Source organism: Diadema antillarum, unplaced genomic scaffold, assembly GCF_040938485.1.
Source record: "Diadema antillarum isolate AM-2024a unplaced genomic scaffold, OU_Dant_1.0 seq00000226_RagTag, whole genome shotgun sequence".
NCBI lineage: Eukaryota > Metazoa > Echinodermata > Echinoidea > Diadematoida > Diadematidae > Diadema > Diadema antillarum.
In genome coordinates, this window is record NW_027271278.1 from 571,283 (window position 1) to 580,748 (window position 9,466).

A 9,466-nucleotide genomic window follows, 5' to 3' on the forward strand; every position below is an offset into this window, starting at 1 on the left:
TTTCACGGAAATTAATGACGAATAAAGCGAATGTTAATTCTCCCCAATCATTCCTATATCGTGACTGCGTGGGTGAGTGTGTGTTTTATGCTATTTCATTTCGGTCTACCATGATTATACCGCTTTCTACAAAGTATTCTGGGTTATGCGTCGAAGGGGGGGGGGGATAGGACAAAGATCTGACAAAGGTTTTGATTCGGTTGCTAATGTGTTCTTCAGAATCGAGGCAATTAAGACGGACGAGCATCAGTACAAAATTAATTTGTACATATCGGTTACTACGGTGACAATCTTCCTAAAGGGGGTCAAAATAATTTCCACAGCATCTTCTATGCGTTTATTACAACATTCGGTCATTTTAAGAAATGCACTGGGTAAGTTCTGAGTAATTAATAAGTGGTAGTTGTAGGTTATTGAAGACAGGTTTGTCAAGCAAACGTGGACACAATGCAAGGCTTAGGGGCCCTCAGAGGTTTATCAAAAATTATATGCTAAAAAGACATTAAAATTACATTCTTTAACACAGAATGCATCATCGTGGCCATGTTTAATGTTTTTTTTTAACGTATGATTTGTAATTTTTCCAGTTGACCGGTGAGAGACAGAAAACAAAATACATCTATTTTGGCTTTCGCTCTCTATTTCGAGAAGATGTATTCTTCTGTATATAAGCCGTCTACAGCCAATTCAAACGACATTAAACATATATGGAAAGGTAAGAAAAAAATTCGATTCAAGGAAATTTAAGATTTATTGGAATGCGACGTTAAATTCAAGCTTTGCACAATGTTGCACACGCCACTCTTGACTTAATGCTAAACACCACTTCCTCTGTTCTGACTAACCAACCTGAGGAAAAGGGGAGAGGAAAAGGGAAATCAGTCTTAGAGGTAAATCCTCCTTCACCTCTGAAAATATGATTAAAAAGTCAGTTAAACGTTTGGGCTTTTTTGATACCGATTTTTTCTAACTTTTTGATTGTTCCTGAGGAGTGATTTAAGAGAGTTAGGCTTCCGTTCTGTCCCCTCTTCGTGCTTTCCGTATCAGTCTCACGACACCGATGCCGACCGCGCTCAGCAGAGTGCCGATCCCGACGGCTCCAGCCACCATCACCACACCGATCACGGCCGTGTACTTCATAACGTTGGGCGGCTTCTTGCTCTTGCCCGACTTTGACGCCTGCTGGCTTTCCGAGGCCTCCTTGAAGCTGAATTGATTCTCCTCGTAATTCGATCTGGCCTTCGTCAGCACCCTGTTGATGGCCAGGTCACTCTCGGGTCCAGTTTCGGCGTTCGCCCCGTTCTGGAAAGCGTCCGGGATTTCGTTGGGATGCAGGTTTGGATTGATGACGCCGTCATCGGGAAGGGCATTGTCGATTGCACCCATTCCTAGCTCGTTCTCCTCCGCATACCTGTCACTCGGCTGCTCCATCTCCTGCTCCTCCTCCTCATCGATGGCAATGTCCTGGTCCCTGCCCATGCCATACCCTATGTCGAACGTGGAGCTGACGGACGCCTCGACGATGCTGCTGATACTGCTACTCGACGAGGGAATGAAAGACTCCTCCTGACCTCGATGGTCGACGGCGATCAGGAGATCGGTGATCTTCAGGTCAGACCCTTCGTCTCTGATTGGCGGCTGGTCGGCACTGCCCTCGAGACCGAAGGGGAGATCGCCGCTGATTTCCATATCGACGGGGCCGGGTCCCACGTATATCCCAGGCTTGTCGGCCAGACCCATTGCCTCCAGCCATCGCGCCTTCTCTTCCTCAAATGGAAGGGTAAGAGCCGATGAGAGTACTGCAAGAAAAATGAGAGTGAGTAGGCATTTTAACTAAAGATGGTTTACACTTGTCGTTGAACAAAGAAATATATAGTAAAACAAACAAACATGATCCAGCATTTTTCATGAGTTTTAACATTCTAACGTTGACTTGTGTTCAGTGATAATGATAATTCCTAATTAGTCAAATATAATATCTAGTATGATACTCAAGATGCAGAGTGAAATGAGCTATCAACACTTAGAACAAGAAACATTGAAGAGAGAGATTATGAATGAATACAACAGACGATTGATCGAACATCTATTAAAGCAGATTTTAACAGACTCAACGGATGTTGTTCATTTTTCTATCGAATTCTTTTTTGTATGTGTTGTCTGAATGGTGTCATGTTATAAAGACAAGCATATACTAAGCTGTGTCCTGCAGCTAAAGTAGCAACTCTGTCGCAGACAACCTTAATTTTAATGGACGAACCCGGGGCACAGTTTTGACAACTTGCCAAGAAAGTATTGACGCAGGAGAATGATGACATAGATGCATCTACAGCAAATGACACTCCTGTAAATAAATTTGTTGTTGGAAACTTCGAGAGTCCGTCTTAGTGCGGAAAAGTTGGCTTCTGTCCATTTTCTCCTTCCTTATTTCTGTGACATCCCCTTTCGGAAGTGGATGAACCCCTGAAGACTTCAGTGACACTTTCGTAGTAAACGCTGATGCGTTTCCGTTTTGCTCCAATACTGTCTAATCGTCATCAGCTCGTTCTGATGTAAGAATGACACTTCAAGGAATCCTCTGATTGTTCCTTGAAAACAGGTTTACTTTGCCAGTGGATAGACAAACGCGAAACAGGACTGAGATACTTTAAACACTATACGCAGCATAATCTTTCTTCTACATGTAACCGTTAATCAAAGTTGTTGATTCCCACCGTTCCGTTGATAATGTTACTCACGAAAGTATCACCCTGCTTTTTGATCCGTGTCGAGGAGCAAAATCAAAAACAGAACCTCCAGCACCAGAGGGAATATGATTATGCAACGAATCAGCGAAACAAACAAACGAAGTAAAGCAAATTCCGCAAACATTGAACTTACAAAACTTAATTCGGGTTGTTGTTGTTGTTGTTGTTTTTTTTTGGGGGGGGGGCACTTCGCATAAAATTGAGCCCTTATGTTCATCATCTTTATGTCGGTGTTAATGCTGGTCAATGTTTAAAACTATCTGGAGGAGCAAAAACGTCGATTTATAATCAATTTACAAGTGTCACGTTCTCCTCGATGTGGTTCCCTACATCTTTACGCTTTTGTATCATGTAAGCCTCAATATTTCGTAACATGAATAAGAGGTTGTGTGTTCTGACTCCATTAGCAATTTCTTCGGCATCTTGGCATCATTATTAGATAATTAGCGAAAACTTCTTATAATTAAGTTAAGCCTATAGTTCGCAATAAAAGGGATGTCAACAGATATCAAAGACGGGGAACGGGTTAAGATTTTCAATGCCGAAAGTTCATAGCGCGGCAGAGCTCAATATTAACAAAGATGCGAATAATGTTTGGAATGTCAGCAGCAAGAGGGACATATGGGGAAAAGCGTTAAAGAGCAAAGAAAAACATAAAATGCCTAGTCACCTTTTCCTGCACGTAGTTATGTTTCCGTCTGCCATTTTATTGAGGGGTGACGAATGCCCGATGACAAGGTAAGGGACACATATTTCTGACCTATACCCTCTCCCCGCCTAACAGAACGCCAGTCCTTCTTTTTATGTTGGAAGAAAGTTACCTCCGCCTCCGTTACCCTCCTAGGGATTGTTATCAACTTAGGGCTACTTAAAACATGACTCTTAAGATTTCATTTCACTTAACTATCGTATCAAAGCGTGTTAATATAATTTCGAACACTACAAGCATTGGGTTGACTGTCTCACTTCTTCTCATCAGAAATTGAATTGTTTAAACTTACTTTTAAGGAATAAAACTGTCAAAATACAGTTTATATTGTACTAATTGATGTTTACTTCACACAAGAGGATCTACCTGAATGTTCCAGTGTTGGTGTATCGGTAAGGAATCGGGGTCTTAACACCCTGAGTCGGAAAATCCTGTCTCCACAGCTCACTAGCACTCAGTTTGATTTCTCAACTTATTTTTAGCAGCCTCATTGTAACCCCATGTCTGGCCCAGACAGCTGACAGCCTTACAAAGTCTGGACAGATTTCAAGTTCTCTTCTGCTGTTTCATCTTCGAGAAGAAAAATGATGACAGTTAGGTAGCAACATGATACATCAAACTTCAAAGAGGACGTCGCCGGGTTTATATGCATCATTAACATCGGCACTCTACCATGCTGTAAAAGTTGAGCATGATGCCTGAGTTCTTCTATCTCTTTATTCGTTTTTTCTTTTTTTTTTTTTTTTTTGAGTCTTCATTTTTAGGATGAGAGGATTTTAACTGACGCGCAAATTCGCCGTCAAATGCAGGGCACTTCTTTTCATTTAATCTTTCTTTTCAACGAAGGGAAACTTCTGGTTAAAAGTCTTTAAATCATAAGTTTTATTGCTTTCAGGAGAAATGTATTCGATAGCAGTGCTTCAATACAAAATAACGAATGTTCCGTTGAAAGGGAAAATGAATGAAAACAACTTTTGGTCTCACAACTGATGGAAGAATTGCCCTTCATTAATGTAAACAAACACTGATTATTCTGTGTTTGAGTGACAGCAATGATAAAAAAAAAAAAGATTATTGGCATTTACAAGAATCATTAATTTGAATAAACTGGGCTGTTCCTAAATTATAGAATACTGCCATCATGTCGGATACAATATACCAAGAGAGCTGTGAATTGAAAGTAAGATTGCTCTTCTTCATACAAGAAGAGTACAAAAGTTAAGATTAGGTCTACAGGATCTCTTTTCCTTTAATGGTCCAGATAAAGGAGGTTTTGTAAGCTTCTACATTTTGCCCAAACCAATGACTGAGAGCGATGTATACCCGACCTTTAGAGAAACTGCGTTTACTGCTCCAAATTGCTGAGGAAAATCAGTAAGAAATAATGGTTTGTTACATAATCTTAGTTTTGCCTATCACCGACCGTAAGATTTTATCCTCCCACATTATCAATTTTATTGGCAGCATGTCTAGTTCGTGTTCAAGCGAACATAAAAATAAACAAAACGGGTATACATGCTAGCCACAGATATTTTGGGAGGCAAACATGCACTGTACATTGTCCCTTAAACATAAAAGGGACGAAAAAAGTTCAAATTCATTGTAATAATCCTGCCCGAGTATGTATGCCCTTGATTTCTTTTGTCATGGCTACTATTAAAACACTTAACAATTCAGTGCCTATTTAGGTCGATGTAGGGCAATTTTAGTAATCAACTGAAACGAAAAAAAAAAGATGTTCGAAAAAAAAAACTTTCCAGCAGGTACAAGAAAAAAAAAATCTCCCAAAGCCAAATGCAATCATGCCGAAAACAAAAGGGGCGTCAAATATGAAAATAAACACCAACCCCTCCACTACCTTTATTCCTCTCGAACCAAGTGCTAACTAATCTTTTGATTGGCTTCAATTATCTTACACGTTAATAAATGGTTCCCCGTGGCTTATTGGGACTGAGGTAGGGTCAAGGGGAAAATCAGGCCACCCAGGAAGCGGCTGGAGGGGTGGGGGAGATTGATTTCTGTGGTTTAAAGGGAAATTACTCTCACTGTTTAAGTCAGTCCAAGCATAACGTCACACAAACAGGAGTTTCAAATACTTTTACGAAGTAACAATGATACAAGTCAAGTCAGATATGCATAAATAATCAGATAATAACGTCATCAATCCTTTTATGCTGTTCTGTTCTTTGCCTTTTGGAACAAGTTGTTGTGCTCCACATTAACCTAGCTCATTGCTTTCCCTTTTTAATGTCCATTTGTGTTTTCATCATAAAACGATAGAACTTTGGGACTGTGTGCATAAGATTCGCGAGGTGTAATTCATGAAAAAAAAAATCAAATAATATCCTTCTACCAAATCTTTCACTTCTCACCGTTATTCATTTGCCGGTGACATACTTTATTCCGAGCAACATGACGTAGTTTAAGCTACCATGAGCTTATCTTTGGTATTTTTTTTTAATTTTGTATTATTTTGTTGTTGTTGTTGTTTTGGTTTGTTTTTTTTTTTTTTGGTTGGTTGGTTTAATTTTTCTTTTTCTTTTTTCTTTTTCTTTTTTTGCTATGAAGAACGCATTTCAAATCTTCCATGATTTTGTTTTAAAAAGTGTCATTTTTGACTGGCAGCGTTCAACAATGGTCATTATCCTTCTCTGGCATGGAAGCTACTGTCAGCTTCATTTCATTCCAATCTTTAGTCATTTTTATCTGTAATTTCATGACAACCTACGCGTATAAAGACTGGGTTACTTATTGATGACAGCAAGATCCCCTGCTGATTGTCAAGGAAATACAGTAAGTTTACAATTATCAATGATATGATGGTATGATTAGGCATAGTGTAGTAAGCAGTCATTTAGATGAGATGAATGGTCATTTCGATGAGATGAATGATCAACCACTCGTGTTTGTAGATTTCATGAAAGGAAGACGTTTAAAGAAGATCTATCCAAAAGAGAAGCTCATGTCCATTGACTTTAACCCTCCCCCTGCGAGATTTTGTCATTTCCCTCAGGATTAGCAAGTGGCACAGCTGGCTGCTGCAAGCAGTGGGTTAGCAATCCATTCACTGGCAGGTTAATTCTCTAAGCTCTAGGAGAAAAATAATTCTCTGAGCTCTAGGAGAAACCTAGAGCAGCACTTAGCGAGGCAATATCAAATTCCAAATAGACCTTGATGTTCTTATATTGCTCAGGCAACAGCTTGAGCTCACCTCAGCTCTAAATGGTATAAGAATCCTCGATGAAAGGCTTCGTTTCTTGAGCTATCTGCCCTAATAAAGAATCCCTCGTCAATCCCTAATGACACTGATCCTGTAGCGGTAATTCGTAAGACACGCTAACATGGCTTACTTGTTGGTATCTCATGAAATAGTGCACTGTGTCTTTGCAGTTTAGAATCAATATTCAATCACTCCAACTTTACTCACGAGCTCTACGTGCGATAACGTGAATGTTGTGTTAAAGAGAGTGCCTGCAATACTGCACGTACAAACACATTTTGTGAATTAACCGATAATTTATTGTGGATTATTATAGTGATTGCGTCCTAATTTGCACGATTGCTTGGTCTAGCTATTTTCATATTATTCTACGCACTTCCAGGCATTGGGAGCAGCTAACTACACCACACAGATCCCACTTTTTGGTAGACAGGCTTTATGATGAAGTTGTTCTGTACTTTAACTCCTAGTTACCCTTTCAACTGCTACAAATATTTCACTGATTAATTTTTTTTTTTCTCTCTCTCTTTAGATATATGATCAATCTATAAGTCAGTACACAAAGAGTCCTACTTTCGTTATATTTCCAAAACAAAACTACAACGACTACTACAATTATAATGCATAATTTCAGCTGGAAGAGAGGCAACAAAGTGTCTCTGATTTCAATCAGACAGGACAGCAGTTCGACGACTCGTGTTTTGCGTATCACTAAAACATGCATATGATTTTGTTTTATCATTTTGTGGGTTTTACAATGTAATTATGTCTTTAATGCTAACCACTTCGACACTAACCTCATCGCAAGCTACACGTAATTGGTGACTTTTTTCCATTTAAAAATAAGGACATTTAGCAAAAGGAAATGTAAGAGTGAACTAGAGCATCAAGAGGCAACTCACAATCAATCAATCAATATAAGTTGCGACTGAATTACTGAGCAAACTAAAAGCGGGCACACAGTGAACGAACTTCACTTCGGAGGAGTTCTCCACTGGGGGTTTGGAAACGACAGAGCGGTGAACATGAAACAAATCGAAACGAGGTACTAAACATAGTGTGGAGAGCAAAGGTCACACAGTGTGGTGCTCATGACAGGAACCCACTGAGATCTAGTCTTGCTAGGAAAATAATAGAGCAAGTTCAACGACCTCAAACAAAGCCCGGACTATTTTTAATCAAACCGGCTGCCGTAATGGCCATTGCGTGCGATTGCTGCGCGCTTCATTCCAGAGAAAGTGAAAGGAGATACGTCAGATACCGCCGACGAGTTAGATGTATCTACTTTCAAGTATAAACAGCCTGTCAAAGGTTTGGCGTAAATTATTTAGTCAAAAGTATCACACATTATACGGCTTGGCATTAGTTAGACTGTCTGGAGGGACCAGTTTGGCGGGCTCATTCGTGACCTCAAACTACTTGTGTGTTTTTTTTTTCTTTCTGCTTAAAAAAAAAAAAAAAAAAAAGTAGAGAGAAAAAAATAAAGAAAGAAATCCATTTACCATTATGCTTCTTGAAGCCAGAATCGTAGTGGCCCCTGCCGCTAGTACTGTTTGAAGAAGTAATTGCTCCACTTGTACTTTCTTAATTAAATTTCATGATATCGTTTTGTTCAAACTGAAACATAGTGGTAGACTTGTAATATCGATTTGCAACAGAGACAAAAATGATCTGCGACTGCGAATCGCTAAACTGATATCAACGATGGCAATCATCGATGGCTTTGATACATCCATCCACCTGTTACTTGACGGAGGGAAGAGGGGTATGCACGCCAATCTCCCACTCTAAACACTACTCTACAAAAGCTATTCTTTCCAGTTACTCTGTGGGGTGAACAGGCAGATGCTGCGACACGCGCCATCCCCCACAGCCTTGGATTCTCATTTCGCAAAGCGGTAAGGCCTCTTAACCTTGTCACCATAAAAATTTACAAAGTAACCACAGTCACACGAACGGCAGGGCGGAAAAACACACGCCAACATGATATCATGGTAGCTTCATGGTGATATCACGATTTGTTTTTACTTACGTGTAAGTAGCACAGCAATACTCGCGTATGTGGGTGACATCTTGCCTTCTTCGGTGTATAATGTTCCTACTTGGCACTGTCGCAGGCGATTGAGTGAGTTCTTTTAGAGGGTTAGTCGAGCGGGCCAGGATGACACGGGAGGTCACTTATTGCAGCAATTGGACTCTTCCGATGAGTTTGCGGCAGTCCGATAAAGGGTCTAACTCGCTCTAATTACTATTCAGACATCCTCTTCAAAACACCTCTCTGTCACTCCGTCCAGCGCAGTAAGATTTCTTCAGAACACATGCGAGCGTTCCTTTCAGTACATGTGTCCGTGTCAGTGGCGGTTATGCTTTCAAAAAATCTACAAAATCCACGATCACAAACGTTAGGATTACGCGAGGGTTTTCCTTTTTTTTTTTTAAGATGGGGTATATATTGTGTAGAAAGGCGATGAAATGACAAGGGCGAGCGAAGACGGGCTAATGATGGTGAGGGTTCATGAGCCGGAAGCCGGTGCGGTCTGACTCCAATATCGTGCAGGTTTATAAATAGAGAATGGATGAGAGGAAATACCCGAATACAGCCACCAACATCTGTAGCAGTGGGGAGTGAATTCCTCAAGGGGGTTCCTAGGACTTCTGCAGGAGGTCAAGATAAAGCATATAGCCCTCTGTCTTCGTTTATATCGACTGCAAAGCAAGGCGAGAACTCCAAATCGCTATCTCAATAATGTCGGTGACGGGTTTCGTCAGGCGTCGAGTGAGAGACCTGTG